The following is an 18,965-nucleotide window of genomic DNA, read 5'->3' as shown; positions in this document are numbered from 1 at the left end:
CGATTGTTTTTTTTATGAAGGCCTTCACCCACCAACCTAGTTGGTGTCATGTTTCATCATCGGGCCCCAACCGAGGCACCGAGTGTGCCTCGGGTGTGCTACGACGCCTGATTACAACGGAGCGGGTTTTGTAACGTGAGTGTGCAGTGCTGGTGTGTTGAGTAGGGTTTTAAAATGCTGTCCTAGGGGTCCCAGAAGATTACTTTATTGGTGGGCCCCAGGCAGAATTAAAAACAAAGGCTTAGGACGTGTAAGGGTGTACTTATGGTCTCCCACGTCCAGTGTGGTCTACTAGTTTCAGCCAGGCCTTTTTACTAAACTGGCTTTCGTCAGGACCTTTTATGTGTGGGGGTGGTACAGGGGGCTTATATGCTGTCAGTGCCTTGTATGTGTAGCACACACTAAGGTGCTATAACTGTGAGAGGTGTTTCCTCTCAGTTTGTACCTGTGGGAAAAACGGACAAGACAGGACAAACACAGACACATATAGTTTAGAACACATAGGTTTAGGCACATCATCTGTGAGGCGGCGCCTGGTGCCTAATGTATGAGCGGGTAAACCGACAGTGATCAGGCGATGGTGGCGGTTCGTGGCATTAGCCCTTATGTGGTGTTTATGCGATACAGGTGCTAGAACCTATCGGCGGCAGCTAGTTGCTGTGATGATAGAGACGAGAAATATATACAATATATTCAACGTGAGTGTTTATTCCTAACTGCAAAGGACAAACTCCAAGGGTCTCTGCTGGGGGTCCGAGACTCCTATGAACTCTAGGGATTGAGAGAGAAAAAAGGTAAAAAGCATGTGAGCAGGTGGGACATGATCTGCGCTGCTAGCGGTAAAGAGATGCACACTCAGTTGTGGCAAAAGGCAGCACAACTGGTGGCTGTACCGCAAGCGAGACCCTGTCTCCACACTTACTTGGCGTAGTCTTCGGACCCACTGGAACACCTATGATCCGGTCAGGAGCTCCGTTGGAATTGGGTGCCTGGAGCCGATGTGTTTATATACCGGTTCGAAGCTGCAGCTGGTGCTTGTTTAGGCGGGCGGGGCTTCTGCGCGAGAAGAGTCGTCGTGTAGCATCTACATAGTAAAAGAGTAAAGAGAGAAGACATACTCATGTGCCCTGGGAACTCTGTATGAAACGCTAGTTTTGATGGGCTGGGACTATTGTATTAGACCGCAAGGCTCAGTGAGAAACAGGCATCGAAAAGGGTGGGTGCCTATGTGTGGGAAATACTCTTGTCTCCCGTGTGCTGTTTCTGCGAAAGCGGAGAAGTAATATAAACACAGGAAAAAAGCACACCTAAATATGCTGGTGGCTTAGCTGGTATTGTGATGGTTTATGTGTCAAATGGTAAATAAATGGTAGTGCCGCGAGATGAGCCCATAATGAGGCGTACTAGAGGAGTACTTGTGTCTCCCCTGTGATGTCTCTCTGCTAAAGGGAGATAAGACATTACTGGCGGACTTTATGTAAAATAAAAAAAATATATATATATTATATAAATAAGGCAATGTCCTTTTCTAGAAGTCAATTGGGGACCTAAGTTACTTGGTCTGAGTGTGTGTTGCTAGCGATTTAAAAGTCCTCTGGGGGGAGTGGGGGCTTGGCAGACTGGTTAGCTACAGGGTTAAGGCATAGGGATGTGTTGCACAGGGGGTGCTAACCAATATGTATAGAGTATGTTCTACCATGACAGAGAGACAGGGAGATGCATATGAGTCAGATAGTTATCCCCGGAGGCTGTTCCATGGTATATTGTCATTTAGTCCCTGGATGTGGGTGGACAATCTGTTAATCCAGCATTGTTCTTTGGTTAAGAGTGTTTTGTCATTATCAGTGGGGTGGACTGGTATTTGTTCAATCTACACCTACATAGGTGACCACAACATCATAACCAATACTAATGACGACAACGCACGGAGTTGAATGGAGCAACCCGACAGCGCGCGTAAGGTGTATTGCTCGAGCAAAAGTTTCCGGATCCAGCCTGATGCCTGTGAAATTCAAAGGAAAGGAATCAGTAGCTAGAAGTCTCCATCAGAAAGACGCTTTTTTTGTAGAAGCGCTCCATGCCACGGTTTCACTTTAATAGCGGCTGCGCGCCTTTCTTTAGATGCAGCTTATCTAAAGAAAGGGGCGTGGCTGTCATTAACGTGAAACAGCATCATGGGGCTCTTGTAAACAAAAACAAAGTGAAGAATAGAAGGAAAGAAAATGTGGCCGCATTAGACGCTGCAAATAAACAAGATGCGCTGCCACCACTGTATCAGTGTGGGGTACCGTGCTACGAAAAATAATAATAATAATGCGATGCTGGAAAGTGTATCCTGCCTGCAACAGCAGGCAGGTGACAACCATTTTACAAATAGTGCTCGGAGGCTGAAATTGAAACCTACAGAGTAACAACACATGTAACGGGGTGTCCTCATGGGAGGTTACAAAATGAGACAAGGCGGTACTAAGGAATGACTACTAAGCCTATTGACCAATGAAAAGCCACAGTTTACATAGGACAGTGACACAAGCCAATAAAAAATGTGGGCGGGCCTCAAGTCCATACCTGAATACAGCATGCCTCGCAGAGCAGGGTATGCGCTGCTCAGGCTCGACCTAAGAAGCATACTGGCCTCCAGAATAACACCTTAAAAGGAAGGACCAGATCGTCAAGTGACATGAGAAACTATTTTTCTTATTGTGATACACCGAGATCAGCAAACATTATGGGGGTTCCAACAATCTGTACCATCACACATTAGATGGCAATCAACCAACAGAAAAACAATAGGATTGTGACAACGCTTCCCTGCGGGTTGGGTAGAGGTCATCTCAGGAACATTTTGAGAAAATTGGGCTGTGTAACGCGGTTTACAGTACACGTGCACAGAAATTTGCTGAAAAAACAGACTTTACAGTCAGTTGCGAAGGACACTGACAACATTTTCCAATAAAGTCATGAAATAACCACACCGAAGCAAAAAAAATACCCTCTTGCATCAAATGCACCAATCAAAAATATGACTCCCCAAATCAACCTGATGTATCATTCAGATGTGAGCATGAAATATTAGGTCTCCTATTAACATTTGCTTCTCTTTTATCCGCTCATTCCTGCCCCATTTTCTACGTATTAGCTGCTAGAAGCATTTTGTAGATAATTTTTCCCTTGCTGAGCACAGAAAGTAGACAATAGTATTATACAGCCCCAATAATACTCGTGTAAATCTGTAGGTTTACCCAAGGCCACAAGATGAGCAAACAATCACAGAAGCAGTAAAATACCACAACATGTGGGTGGTAGAAATCAAATGGCCATTATCGCAGTTCCCTTTCCAAAAGGCATTAGATATGACTGGGTCAATTTTCCAAGGACTTGTTAGAATGCAATACCATCAGAGTACCTTGAGAATGTTTTCTTTCCCCTACACAACTGTCACAACAGTACTAGCTGTAATTCATAGATCTTTCAAGTCATATTTCAAAATGCGGGTATTCAGTTGTTTGTATTTGCAAAAGTTAGTAGGTCTTTTGAGGCCCCTTGTATAGAGCCGTAATTGCATTTTAATTGAAACAGTATGTGAAAGGCAGTTGATGGTCCTGTGTCCCTTTTCCTTGATTATGCATTAGTACTCCAATATCAAACTTGTGCATCTCCAAAATGCCTCCGACCCTATTCATTATCAGCCATGCATTTGCAGCAAATACACTCTAATCGTTGCCAGAGATCCACAAATCATTTTGGTGATACATTTTAGTAACCATGACATCAGCCTATGAGAAAACACTTTTTTATCATCAAATACAACTCTTCGTGTTTAGTAAATAAGGCAATTGTATCCAAACATCAGCATGTCATTTTCAAATTATTCACTATTATGTAGATTTTGTAAGTAACGTTTTGACATCGAACCTTTTATTACATCTTTGTCATTCCCAAGGGCTGTAGGTAAGAAATAGGTCACCCTCTAATCCTCTATTCATGGCAGGTCGAGTTGTGGATACTCTTGCATATAGTGTTTGGCTTAGAGATGTACAACTTCTTTTTCTATGAAGAAGTCTTTCGAGCCTAGAGTTATAGTGACTCCTGACTGGTAATGCACATGGTCCTCGGTTCCATTGTTAGATTGTTTTACACACAGCGGGTGAGGATAAAGACGGAGCATAGAAATAGAAAAAGATTGCCATGCAAAAAGAGAAAAAGACATCTGCAACAACCAGAGGCTTCTGGGAAGGAGGGTGGGTGCATGTGAATCTACAGCACTGCATGCCACAAACAGATGCTTGCAGGGTGAATTACACTTTCTGTTTGTGGCATGTGTAGCTTTAGATACATATGCACTGCTTAGACTGTAAAGCCGTTAACCCCTAAAGGGTGGCAAGCCAGAGGATGTTAAAGAGGACTGAAAAGCGTACATAAGACAGTCTGGCCAACCTTTGCTTGCTAGCGTACTAACACATCCACAGAGTAGTGCTTGGTGAATGTGTGAGGAGTGGACCAAGTAGCTGCTTTACATATGTCCGCTATGGGGATGTTGCCAAGTAAGGCCATCAAGGCTCCATTTTTGCGGGTAGAATGGGGCTTGAGCGGGGTAGGCAATTGTCTTCAGCTTAACAAGTTTGAAAGCACTTGGAAGAGTCATCTAGTTATGTCTGCTTTTTGAAGAGTGTGGCCTTTGTGTGGGGTAGTGAAGGCGACAAAGAGTTGTTGAGTTTTGCAAAAGGATTTGGTCCTGTTATTGTTGCACACGAGTGCCCTTTTTGCTACATAGTCTGGCTGTAGGAAGAACACCACAAACTCACTGGTTCTGCTTAATGTGGAAGCGGAATGCAACCGTAGGAAGAAACTTGGGGTTAGTCCTAAGAATGGCTCTGTCGTGAACTTGAAAGAAAGGTTCATCTAGGCTGGATAAGAGCTTGAGGTTTGCTCACAGCAACAAGGAAGGTGACCTTCGAAGAGAGAAATTGAAAGCAACAGACGTGGAGGACTATGTTGAGTTTCCAAACAGGGATTAGTAGAACTTTGGCCAAAATAACTCGTTTGAGTCCTTCCATTAAGGCTTTGATGAAGGGGTCTTTGAATATGGAAGATTGTTCCTGTTTTGTTGGTAAGCTGCAACTGCAGTGAAGTGGAGACAGAGAGAAGTGTAAGCAAGGCCTAATGTTGGAGGTGAAGCAGATGACCGACTATGTCTTGTACCCCTGCTTTTAGCAAATCAATGCATTAGGGAAGGCAGTAATGGACAAAATCATTTCCACTTTGCCATGTAACAGGCCTGTGTGGTGGGCCTATGGGCCTCTTTAAGGATGGGCATACATTCGGGAGGCAGTGTTAGGTAACCAAACTCCAAGACCGCAGGAGCCAAATTGTAAGATTGAGGGTTTGGATGCCTGACTGTGCCTAGGTTCTGTGTTAGGAAGTCCAGTCGGTTGGGCAGTCTCTCATGAGGAACTACAGATAAGTTGAGAATTGTCATGAACCAGGGTTGTGTGGTCCAGGTGGGAGCCACCAAGGTGAGGAACATTTAACGAAGCTTCCGAACCACGTTTGGAAGAAGCGGGAGAGAAGGAAAAGCATAGGCAAGTATCCCTGACAAGCTCATCCATAGTGCATTGCCTATGGACTAGGGTCGTAGGGGCCTGGAGGCAAAGCTTTTGCATTTGCCAATTGCCAGAGTTCTATATCAGTTAACCCCCAACTACAGAAGTACAGGAGTAGGATTTACAGCTTGAGTTCCCACTTGTGGACTTGTTGCCGCATCTTGCTGAGCAGGTCTGCAAAGTTGTTGTCCACTCCCCAAAAGTACTCTGCTAGAAGGTGTACATTGTGGTGGAGTGTTCCACACCAAATGTTCTGTGCTAGTAGCTGCTGAGAGTGCGTGCCTCGTTATTTCTAAAGGTAATACATGGCTGTCATGTTATACACAATCGGGTGAGTATTCACCGGGTTCCGAATTTGCGCTCACTCTTCACAAGTTATTCTAACTGCATCAGTTGTGCTCCAAGTTGATCCCTTCACATGAAACAGTTCAAATCCCAAGCACACTCTTAATGTTATCACAAACAAAGTATCTGATCCAAATGCATAAAATTATTTTCCTTGCTCTTTATTTGCTTTCCTTTTTTGCCCAGCCAACACGTGTTTCGTCATGTAGGGCGTTCCCCACGACTTCTTCAGGGCTGTCTTCCTCTACAACTTCTCATTATACACCTTCATGCCGGTTATACTTCCATCGTGGCCAATCTTCGTATGTGCCCCAGTCACTGATTATTCGCCCTTTTAAGAATGAGCGTTTTAAGAATGAGTGCCTCTACCTCCTGATGGGTGAGCTGATATTCTGGGGAGAGGGTGTGCTTATGGGGGGTTTGGTGGGGATGCAGTGTGCTTTAAGCAGTAACCCTGCCTTATGATGTAGCGAATACATTGGTCAGAAGGGATTTCTTACCACTGCATGCAAAACCCCTGCACTCTTTACCATGACAGGTGTAGTGCGGTCAGGGGAACAGTCAGAGAGTCACTGTTTAGCAATGGTGGCTGCCTTAGCAGTATACTCTCTCTACCTCTTCCCTTGGTACTGTTCTCTCTGTAAACCTCCCCCCCACCTCCTGGGAATAGCCCAGTGTAGCTTGCTGCTGTCTCTGGTAAGTGGCTGCTGTATTGGGGGAGGTGGGCTTGGCACCCCTCTGATGTAGGTCATCTGAAAGGAACCCCATGTCCTTCTTGATCGTTTTCCACCATCTGATCCACCTGCCATCTGAAGAGGTGTTTCCCCCATCACATGACAGGTGTAGCTGATGCTGTTGACCCACCAGTTTGAATCCAGACACACACAGTCACTCATGACATCTGATGAGGACACCGGAGTTGATGCTCCTGGCTGCAGTGTCAGCTTCGTCAAGGACACACCTGATGGTGGTGTTTTCAATGATTTTGCCCTCCGAGCCAAGTTCGAAATCACAGCGTCTTTATTGGTCTGGGAGGTGCTGGAGAAGTCCTTCCATCTCGTCCCAGGGGGCCCTATTATAACAAGAGAGTAAGCCAATTGAGTTAGCAATTCTCCAGGGAATGGCAAATTGTGAGGCGACCCTCTTGCCTGCTATGTAATTTTTTTTCTTCATCTGGGTGAGGGGCATCACCAATTCCTTGGGCATGTGCACGCTTGCGTGCAGTGTGGACCTTCAGAAAGTCCAGTAGAAGTTGTCCATGGATGTAGGGCAGATCAGTGGGTGAGGGTTTGTATTTTTTTTAATCTAAAGTCCGTGTGACCACTCTAGCCTTCACAGGATCTCTAAAAATGTCAGACGCAGTTTTGAGCGTAGGCAGAAAACTGCACGGTACATTCAGTGGGGGACAGTGTCTTCATCAGGAAGTCTTTGCTTTTCTGAACGGTGTGTAGAGCAACGTTTTGGAAGTTGACAGCTCTGTGGGTGACCTCATGCTAAGAGATTGTGTCATCAGGAGGGGAGGGCTTGGCTAGGTAGAGATCTGGATTTGTGTCCCCCTTGGGATCGACATTGTAGTCGTCCTATGAGTTATATTTGTATAGATCTACAGGGAACGAGGGCCTGGTCCCCCATAAGATGAATGTGAAGAATCCTCAAGGTGGCCTGTGTGGTGGCAGGGGGAGGTGGACAAGGTGGGAGGACGATGACAAAGTGATAATGGACTAGTGCCCCGTTCCTGGTGTCTCTTCTGCTTATGAGAAAGTAAGGACTCCAAAGCAAGCTGCTCCTCGAAAGTCAATTTCCTCTTCCTGGAAAGTGGTTCCAGTACCTTCAGATGCGGTTTGGTAGAGATCTTTCCAGTCTGCAGGTGGATGAAGAGTTGTCTCTTCTGTCAAGCTATTCCTGGAGACGCTGGAGGATGGGCTGTTCCAGATCCTCAGACCCTGCAGATGACAGGCTTTGTGTGCCAGTCAACTTGATGCTGAATGAGTCTTTTGGCTTGTCAGCGCCAAGTGATGTTTCAGAGCCAAAGGGGTTTTCAATGCTGATTTTGGTACTGGTGTCAACAGAGCCATCAGCGCCAAAGGAGCCCGTGGCTGGGCAGCGGTTTTGGCGTTGGAGGATGTCTCGGTATCAGCTCTGATGGTGCTGACCATGGCCTGCAGGCAGTGGTGGACCAGAAGCCTGTTGTTGGGCTTTGGGGCTCAACACTCACACCCTGCTGGGCCAGTGCTTGGGTTTGGCACGTTGTTGGCGTGCAACCAGTTGAAGGGAGGTTCTACTAACTTTGGTGTGCTTCCAGATCTTGCAGCTCCTATGCCTCCGACTCAGAGCGGGAGCTTGGTTCGGGCTGAACTTGGTGGGCTAGTCTCTGGCTCCTCTTCGATATCCTGTTACCTAAGATGTTCAGGGTGCTGCCTTCCTGTCGGTGCTCCAATCAGCATCAAGCGAGTCGCCAATGCCTTATGGAATTTTTGGAGCAGAAGACATCAAAGTAAGTTGCTCACCTGGTGGGTTTATCAAGGCAAGTAGAAACAGTTACATAACAAATGGAGAGCGTAAAACAGAGTAAGGGGGGATGAAGATGAACAAATTGCACACCACACCACTGCTTTACCTCAACAGGTACCTTTGAATGGTAGAAGTCACCTGCCTCATTCGCTAGAATTGTCTAGCCCCTCTTCTGCCTCCATGCCTGGAAGAAGCAGATCCAAGGCAGCTCTAGTAGTAAGGCCTCAAGCTGGAGTAGGCAGCCTCTCACCTAGGTTCTTGAGTTCTATCTGGTCCACCTCCTATGCAGCGGTTCTTCACTTGCGACCAGTTGCTATTAATCTCATCTCGTCTTAAACAAATGGTTTTACTAGAGACTCTTTATGGTACGAGGCACTGTTGGTATTGGCATTGGTTCCTCTCTCCCCTATGCTACGTTGTTTGTGTTCTGTTTACTTTTATGTTCTCTACTTCTTGTTTTCTGACTCTACATTTACCTGTGTCTTCTTGCTCATGCTGAAACCAAGACACTAGGTAGTGGAGAACATCGATGATTTGTGTGTCATTTACACATGTAATTCCTTATCTAATGAGAAATTGCAAAACATTTTTGATGTTTCATCTATTGGATCCGATTCTAGTATTAATATAATACGTATTTTAGTGATTCAAGCACGTTTCATACTCTGTGCTCTAGCCTATTATTCTTCATGAGTTGTATAGATTTTTCAAGACTGTGCACCAGGAGCTGGTTTGAGAGACTGGATAGTGAGGTTTAAGACTGACCTTTGAAAGTTACAATTCTTTAGGCTTTTTAATTGATTTGGAGCATCATCATCGAATGCCATCAAATCCTAAACCAAATGTATCCAAGAGTACACAGAGTATTTTAAACATTCTACTCTTTTAAACTTTTTACATAGTCCACAAAGCGCTTCCTGAGAATCCCAGGTCCATAAATTGTGGTTCAAACATTTTATCTATCAGGTTTTTGCAAAGGATGAGTTTAAAAAAAAAGTTTAGCCTAACCCATATCGGTGTTCCCCTGGATCTCACAATTGTGGAAGGATAAGACGTGTGAGTTTTCAATGGGCTTTGCTGTCCACAGCCAATAAACTGGGTGCAGTACATATGAGAAATTTCAATAGCAACTAAAAATCAAATGTCAGTTTAGTGAATCTGTAATTTGGTCACGGGTATCAGCAATGGGCCGTATGAAACTCAACTACACAGATATGTCATTTTATCAACATTTTACTCGTCCTAAGATTTCTATCTTATTGGCAGGTTAGGACAGAATGTTGAAAATACCTTTTGAGAGATTTTTGCAACACCTCTGACAGCGGTGCAGACAGAGGGTCCACTTCAGTTGGGGTATATGCCACAAGATGCGAGGAACACCAGGCCACAAACCTATACCAACAGCAGGCATATACAGTTTTAGAGGAGAAATCCCTGGCCACCAAGATGACTTCGTAGACCTCGGGAGGATGGTCGAAAACACTGAACTGTCGCTGCTTAATCTCCATGCAGGAAGATGGAGAGTATGCAGTCTTGGGTGCCCTGTTGCTGGGACAACAAATCCTCCCGGAGGGCCAGCCTGATCGAATGACCAATGGTTATGCTCAGGATACCATACTCTCTGTGCCCAATCCAGAGCCACTAGGACGACTTGGGCTCGGTTGGTCCTGATCTTCCAAGAACTCGGGTCAGGACTGGTATCAGCAAAAAGGTATACAGGAGTCCTGAATTCCACGCAAGGCGGAATGTGTCTCCGGGTGAGAGCCACTTTGGAAAATCCAGTGAGTAGAAGTGCCGACATTGTATGTTCTCAGCGGTGGCTAACAGATCAAGCCAAGGTACTCCCCATTCTTGGAAGAACCCTTGTGCCACTTCTGGATAGCCACCATTTGTGATCTGCATGGCATCGACAGCTCAGTTTATCCGTCCTGGCGTTCAATGAAGGAGCCAGATGATGCACAACCATGAACATCTGGACCAGCTTCACCTTGATGGGCGGGACGAAGAGTTTCAATGCCAAAAGGATCTCTCGCAGCTCCAGAAGAAGTTGACGTGGAGTGGAGAGTCTGCCAGAAAACAGGTAGCCGCCCCAATCCGGAAGTGATGCCTTGGTCACCACTCAGCTCTAGGTGGGGAGAGAGAAAGGTTTTCGATGGACCAAATCACGGTCCATCGGCCACCACTGCAGATCTTTTGCAGTCTCCTTCAAAATTTACATAATAGTGTTGGGGACGCTGAACGGAGAGGCAGAGACTTACTTTGTTCTGTCAGGAATTCAGGGGCAGTTTCATCCTCACGGCTTGCCGCTCCCGCTTCGCGGGAGCCGCTGCGCACAGGAGTGCGTATTCAATCACCAGCACCTGGTCACTGAAGGCGGAGGCAGGGGCGCGAGGTAAGGCGTGGGCTGCGAGTGTGCAGGGACTCCAACATCCAGGAGTCCCTGCGAAGACCACGGACTCACCATCCGGTCCGCTCTCCCCGCCGGCCCGCCCCCTGCACACCTGGAAGTGTAAAAGGCGCTCTTCCCTGTCATCCCTTGGGACGCTGAACGGAGAGGCAGAGACTTACTTTGTTCTGTCAGGAATTCAGGGGCAGTTTCATCCTCACGGCTTGCCGCTCCCGCTTCGCGGGAGCCGCTGCGCACAGGAGTGCGTATTCAATCACCAGCACCTGGTCACTGAAGGCGGAGGCAGGGGCGCGAGGTAAGGCGTGGGCTGCGAGTGTGCAGGGACTCCAACATCCAGGAGTCCCTGCGAAGACCACGGACTCACCATCCGGTCCGCTCTCCCCGCCCCCTGCACACCTGGAAGTGTAAAAGGCGCTCTTCCCTGTCATCCCTTGGGACGCTGAACGGAGAGGCAGAGACTTACTTTGTTCTGTCAGGAATTCAGGGGCAGTTTCATCCTCACGGCTTGCCGCTCCCGCTTCGCGGGAGCCGCTGCGCACAGGAGTGCGTATTCAATCACCAGCACCTGGTCACTGAAGGCGGAGGCAGGGGCGCGAGGTAAGGCGTGGGCTGCGAGTGTGCAGGGACTCCAACATCCAGGAGTCCCTGCGAAGACCACGGACTCACCATCCGGTCCGCTCTCCCCGCCGGCCCGCCCCCTGCACACCTGGAAGTGTAAAAGGCGCTCTTCCCTGTCATCCCTTGGGACGCTGAACGGAGAGGCAGAAACTTACTTTGTTCTGTCAGGAATTCAGGGGCAGTTTCATCCTCACGGCTTGCCGCTCCCGCTTCGCGGGAGCCGCTGCGCACAGGAGTGCGTATTCAATCACCAGCACCTGGTCACTGAAGGCGGAGGCAGGGGCGCGAGGTAAGGCGTGGGCTGCGAGTGTGCAGGGACTCCAACATCCAGGAGTCCCTGCGAAGACCACGGACTCACCATCCGGTCCGCTCTCCCCGCCGGCCCGCCCCCCGCACATCACGCCCACTATTTCAAGGCCTAACACTCCCGCAGCGCGGGACGCAGCCCGGGCGAAGACAGGGCAAAGACTGGGCCGTTTGAGGCCGTTCGAGGTCTACGAGGGCTGGGCTGGGCCGCCCCCTTTGTTATATCCTAGCATTACTGTCACATCTTACAGTTTTATTGTTGTGTGTATACCTATTTATTGACTTGTACTCTGTAATATGTGTTCACGGGGTAGCCGGAGTAAAACCCTCATGGCGGCTAGCAACTCCAATAGATCTATAGATGATTTCCTGGTCGAAACCAATCTGGCGATTGACCAGGAAATCAGCAAAATGCAGCACAAGGTCTCTCTAGAACTTGATGCTGCACGCAGGTTGTCGGCGCACATTGCCAACGCCAAAAAATCTTCCTTGGGGGAAATTGCATCTGCTCGTTCCCCTGATCGCTCTGCTGCCCTACGCCCCTTGATAACAACGGCAGTTATGCACCCTGTTCCCTCCACTATCCCTCTAGATTCCCCTCCAATCTCCCAACCTGATCCAGTGTTACAGAACACTGCCCCTGCCCCTCTATTTAGTATTGCGGGTTCCTTTCCCTCCCCCAAAATAAGTCAAGCTGCCAGTCATTCTAGCGCCAAGAAAGCTGCAGCATATAAAAAGAAATGTCTGGCAAGAACTATACACGCTAGGAAAAAAGCCAGAATAGCAAGGCTAAAGTTTTTTAACAATAGAAGGGTCATGGGTTCCCCCGGGATGAAAGATGCTAACCCCAAACTGACTAATACTGTTTGTAATGGGGAAGTTATTACGGAAATACCTAGCCGGGTCGAAGATGATATTCTTACCATCCCTCCTAGTCAGAATAGCATAAACATCTTGGATGGTCGGGTGAGTGGATCCGTACACGATAGGGAGAGTGACAGTGAATTCCTCCAACTAGTCTGGGGTACGTTAAAGCAGTTACTTTCCCCCCTGGAATTGAGGCTTTCTCGTATAGAGAATAACCTCCTTGAAATGGAAAGGACCATAGTCACTCTAGCTAGCTTGAGTCTCAAGGAAATGGACGCTAAGCTCACATGTGTAATGGAACCCACTTCACAGCCTAAAGAAACACAATCTGTTCAATCTCCTTCACAAAGAGTCCATAGCATCCCTGAGACCCTATCCAAGCCTATTCCAAAACCCCGCACCACTGTTGTAAATACTACTCCCCCTACTCCGAGTTCAGCAATACGTAAACCTCTTTATCCGCAGAAACCAGCACAGAGGCCGAACACAGTCTCTAGGGCACCGGTTCACCACCTCCCTAGGCCACCCCCGGTGCATAACCCAACACGACAGGTTAGTCGTCACAATTTTCGTGGAGGGTTTATTGACCTCCCGCCAGAAGCAGGGTCGTACGTTATTATTCTAGCGGGTGTTCCAGAGTTGGATCAACAATCACAGGAGAACGATTTTTCTTTAAAAAATAAAGTCATTCACTGGCTTAATTCCAATAAACAACTCCCCGACCATCAAAGAAGTAATATACTTATGGTGCGGAGAGTTCCCTGGATTGGTCGTACGCACAAATCCATACCCGGTGACTGTGTGGTGGTATCATTTTCTGACCCCCACACAGCCCGGTGTTTATGTGCAGGGCCATCCTTTGAGCCCAATTCCACGATTGTGGTTAGGCCACTCACCTTTTTCTATCCTCCTAGACAACAACACGTGAGTGAGGGGTCATGGTCTACTGATACAAGAAGGGAACTAAGCAAGGACAATATTTTACGGGGTCCAGTGTACTTGTCCTACAGACTAATGACACAAAGGGATGTACAAAAGTTCCCCGGGAAGAGTGATAGAGGGGTGTGTGTGTGCTAGTGAGTGGGGGGAATCCCCTAGTTGGAACTAGAACCCTCACACACCCAGCAAGCTAGGTGTCATGCTTCATCATATGGGCTCTGCTCCTCGTCAGACTGGCGCTGCAATGTCTGACGGGCTCCCGAAACCGGGGCTCTTTATCGGAGATCTTTTGTTCCCGCCATATGGTGCATGTGGGTGAGAGGGCCTGGGGAGTGTGGTCGTGACGTGAGTGTTAAGTTAAAAAAGGTGAGTCAGTCCACATACAGAATTTATTCTCGTAGTAGACTCCCTTGGTTAAAAACAAATGAAGGTGGTGTGGGAGGGGAGAAACAATGACCCCAGTTCTGCTAGGGTCAATTGGACTGCTACCCTCAATTATTGGTCGACATGTTTCTTGCCTGATGGCAATTCTTCAGGACCTAAATAAGATCGTACCACACTGTGAAAATGCTAGTGACAAATATATATACAAAAGTGAAGGGTTGAAACTTGCAGGTATGTCTGTGACCGTATTGTAGTCAGAAATACCAAGATGCAGGCTAGTCAGTCCTGCTGCAGTTTGCAAAGCCTGTGGAAATAAGATAACGTTCATAAGAACAGACATAATACAGAGCAGCTGCATTGATAAAGATTATCACCCTGTAAGTATAGTGAGCACACACACACCCACAATAACTGTGCTAGATAAAAGACCGAACATAAAATTGCTATCAGTGGCAAACCATCGATGTGATAGATTAGTACCAGCCATTACATGTGTCGGTCAGATTAGGCATGAAGAAACAACATGGTATAAGGCTGTACCGTCTGAGGAATATAATCAGGGAAACCTTACCCTAAACCGGATCCCTGGTGGACCCCTCAGTCTGCTCCCGTGGGACTGGCTGGGGAGGTATAGTACCTATTTTGCAGGAGACAATAGTAGTGTGTACAGTGTATGGTCTCATAGCAATAGTATTTTGAGTTGCTGGCAGGTAGGTGTGGACTAACCAGATGGCCTGTCAAACGAGGTAAGGTAGAGAGCCTCCCTACTAGCCCTAAGCAAGCGAGTCCTCCGGTGTGTCTCCCACCGCCACAATCGGCCAGGGTTACACCCACCAGAGGGGCGAGGGCGGACATCCAGGCCAGCGCCAGCCGTCCCAGTGCCGAGCCCCGGACTCAGCCTCAGAGAGCCAGAGCGAGCCGGCATAGCCGTCGGGCAAGGTAGCCGCGCCTGCCCCGCCTTACTAGCTAGGCGTGCTGCACCGTGGTGCAGCGGGAGACGGCCACCCGGGGAGTCAATTACTCCTGGGATATCAAGGGGGTTGACGGAAGAGCTTACCTGGTCAGACGTAGTGGTACCATGGCGTCTACCTTAGAAAAAACCTCACCTCCGGCGTCAGCAGTCCAAACGGTGTCACCTACCCCACGTACAGCGTCTAGGTAATGGCGCAGAGCAGCTGGTAATGCTCTCTCTGCGCGGACGGTATTTAAGCGCCACTGAGATTGTTTACCGCGGCGTCATTCTCCATTGAGGGGCCGCCCCACCCGGACAGCGCATGCGCAGTGTGGAGGGAGATTATCCAAGGGTCGGGCTGTTGGCTATGGCTGCCATATTGGAATGGTGAAAAGTTGTGAGGAGAGCAGGTTAGTGGCTATATCGCTCAAGGGACTGTGCAGTGACACAGCTAAATGCGAGTGTCCACAACGCAGGGTTTTAAAATCTCAATCGGACCTTGTTTTACCCGGGACCAGCCGCTTCCCCCACTCAACACTGTGCATGTAGGTAAAGCGCGATTTACTAGGAGAAGGTCTGGTGGCTATGGCGGCCATCTTAGAGTGGTGGCGATTTTAAATGGATGTGGGTAGGAAAGTAGGATGATGGCTAACCTGTTTATAAGGCTGGGCAGCAGAGCGGATGACTGCGAGTGTCCAACTGACCAGGTGGTGAGTTGTAAGCCGTTCTCCACACACCAAAGAACCAGTTATAAACATATCGTAACTAGTAGTGGACATTACATGAGGTAGGGTCACAGGGTCATGTTCCTAGAGATACCCACGGGACGGAGTCATTCAGTCCATCTAGGTCCAATCGAAGACGATGGACCCACCTTTGTTCAATCCTGAATAAGGCTTTTCTGGAAATGGCTGGGTGGGCTTCTAACACCAACCAAGTGAGACTGTCTGCCGTGTGGTTGTTCTGGAAAAAATGTTCGTATAGTCTGGTATGCGTTTTATGGCACCTGATGTTGCTCTTGTGCTCTAAAATCCTTACTTTTATGTTCCTCATGGTCATGCCAATGTAATTTTTGCCGCAGGGGCAAGTGATCATATAGATACATTTGGTGCTGTTACAGTTGGTGTGCTTGCGTAGTTGCCACCGAAATGTGTCAGACAATCTTACTTCTTTGCATTGGGATGTCTGGGGGCATGCCGCACATCCTCCACAGGGAAAGTGGCCTACAACTGGGGGAAGGTCCCACAATCTCCTCTGGTTATCACTGTTGTTATGTCTCGGGCGGGTATGTATTAAGGCATCCTTCAGATTAGCAGTTCTCTTAAATGCGAATCTGGGTTTGGGAATTTCTAACCCTCCCGAGTTGATAATTGACCAATGTTTGTTTATAGTTTTTTTGAGGAATGTTGAGTTGGGAGTGAACGAGGTCACACACGTTATCAACTCATCTTGGACTTTGGGGCGTTCTTCCAGTAGGTTTGACCTAGGGTTATTCAAGGCTCTTTTCCGTGACTGTTTTATTAGTCTGGTGGGATAACCCCTGTCTTGTAGTTTGTGTTGTAGCAGGGTGGCCTCCCTTTGGAAATCTATTTTGTCCGAGCAGTTCCTTCTAATGCGGAGGAACTGGCCAAAGGGTAGGTTATCCCGCAGGGCCCGTGGGTGATGGCTCTGGAATAGTAGAAGGCTGTTTCTGTCAGTGCTTTTACGGAACAGAGTAGTGCTCAGGCCGGTGGGGCTGAGGTTAATGCATAAGTCCAGGAAAGGGATGGTAGTGGTTGATATTGTTTCCGTGAACTTAAGGTATGCATTTTGGTGGTTGATCCAGCTGCAAAATGCCTCACAGGTACCACGATCACCCTTCCAGAGGACCAGGATGTCGTCGATGTATCTGCGCCACAAAGTGATATTTTCACGATAAGGATTGTGTGCAGATTGGATGACTCTTTCCTCAAAGGTAGCCATGTAAATGCATGCCAGGCTGGGAGCAAAGGTAGAACCCATCGAGGTCCCCTGGATTTGGTGGTAGAGTTGGGAACCATATTGGAAGAAGTTTTCAGTCAGAGCCAGGGATGCTCATGCCATGATAAATGAAACCGGTGTTGGGGAAGACCAGTCTTCCAACAGTAGAGTGGACTCAACTGCGTCCAGAGTGGCCTGTTGAGGGATGTTGGTGTAAAGCGCCTCAACATCCATCGTGAGGAGGAGGTCCACACCTTCCCTCCCCTCTAGGGATTCAATGAGTCGAAGGACATCCCGAGTATCCTGTAGAAAAGATGGAATTTTCTTTACCACTGGTTGCAGGAAGTAGTCGCAGAATTTCGACAAGGGCTCGAGTAGGGAGCCTATGCCGGAGACTATGGGCCTCCCTGGTACTGGAGTGACACCCTTGTGAATTTTGGGGAGGGTGTAGAAGTAAGGGATTACCGGGTCCGTGGTGACTAGGAATGCTGCTTCATTTTTGGAGATCCACTCGTTTGTTTCGCCCTCAAGTACAAGGCTGGTAATAGTGGTCATGAGTCGCTTGGTAGGGTCAGTATTGAGTGGTCTATAGTGGGAGATGTTAGCGAGTTGGCGTCTGCATTCTGTGTCGTAATCCACATGATTCTGGATCACAGTAGCCCCACCCTTGTCTGCCTGTTTAATCACTATGCTGGTATCATTTCCAAGTTCAACCACAGCCTGTTTTTCAGATTTGGACAAATTCGTGTAAGAGGAATTATTAGGTCTGTTATCTAGACTCCTCAATACTGCTTTCTCAAAGGCAAGGATTTCTGGGGGAACCATCGAATCTGATGGTGTGAAAGTTGATGGCTTACGTAAACCAGTGTCTGTTTTGTCCTGTTCTGGTTTATCTGCAAAAAAGGAACGAAGACGCACCTTTCTGAAGAGTTGCTTCACTTCACAAGTTTCGGTGAAGTTGTCAGGAATTGGAGTGGGCACAAAGCCTAGTCCTTTTTCAAGGATTTTAGTTTCCTGACTACTTAGAGTTCTGTTAGACAAATTCACAATCAGACTCTCCTGCCCCTGGTTGTGCTCCTGGTCTCTACCGCTGTCTGTGCAGCTGATTGGTCTTGCCACTGGACAGTTTTTCGCCCTCCTCGCTTGCGCCCTCTTCCTCTGCCCCAGCCTCTGCCTAAAAAAGGTGGGTTGATTGGGTAGAACTGCGGAGGTCCTTGAGGGTAAAAAGGGTACTGCCAGGGAGGTGGCATCTGTGGGGGTCCTTGGAACATTTGGCCATTGTTCGGCGTTTGGTTCCAGCCTTGGTGAGGTTGGTTACCACGGTTGTTGGGTCTGCTGTTTTCACCAGAGTCACTGCCAGAGGAGCCCCTCCGGCTATCATGATCTGAACTCCCATCAGTGGAGTACCCATTTCTGGTATTACTGTACCCCTCTTTAAGATAGGGGTATACCTTTTCCTTGTCAAATTTGGCTATGTCCTTCTTAAGTTTGGTCATTTTTTGTTGAATGAGATATTCTCGGCTGTCAGTGATCTCCTGGTTGATTTCCGCCAACTTCGTGGTGAAAGGAGTCTTTTTCATAGTGCTTAGAAGAGTGGCTTCGATGGCTGTGATCTTCACCAGGAGGGCGTCTGCCAATCTTTTAGCCGTTTTTACGATCAGAAACAGGAGGTCTTTGGTACATTTCCAAGAAACGTGACACCAGTCCACCTTAAATTGACCGTCTTCAAGGAATAGTCTCGGCATGATGTTCACGATGAGACCCTGTGGAGCTATCTTGGCTCTTAGATATTCCATCATCATTTCCCCATGTATAGTTATCCTAAGCCACTCTTTTTTAAGGGTAGTTAGAGTGACCCAATCCTCAGTGGTAGCACTAGAGGCAGCTGCTCCACCCATTCCAAAGAGTGAGGGAGCTGATCTTACTGCCTCTTCGATTGTTTCTTCATCGAAACTAAGACCTGGGATATCCTCCATAGTGAGGTGTATCGGTCCTGGTCTTGGTAAGAATGGTGGTGAGAAAGGTGAACAAAGAAAGAGCCAACTGTACGAGATGTGTATCAGCGGGCAAGGGG

This window comes from Lissotriton helveticus, chromosome 1_1, assembly GCF_964261635.1.
Source record: "Lissotriton helveticus chromosome 1_1, aLisHel1.1, whole genome shotgun sequence".
In the NCBI taxonomy this organism is placed as follows: Eukaryota; Metazoa; Chordata; class Amphibia; order Caudata; family Salamandridae; genus Lissotriton; species Lissotriton helveticus.
The sequence above is the reverse complement of the archived record's forward strand: the minus strand, read 5'-3'. Positions refer to the sequence as shown.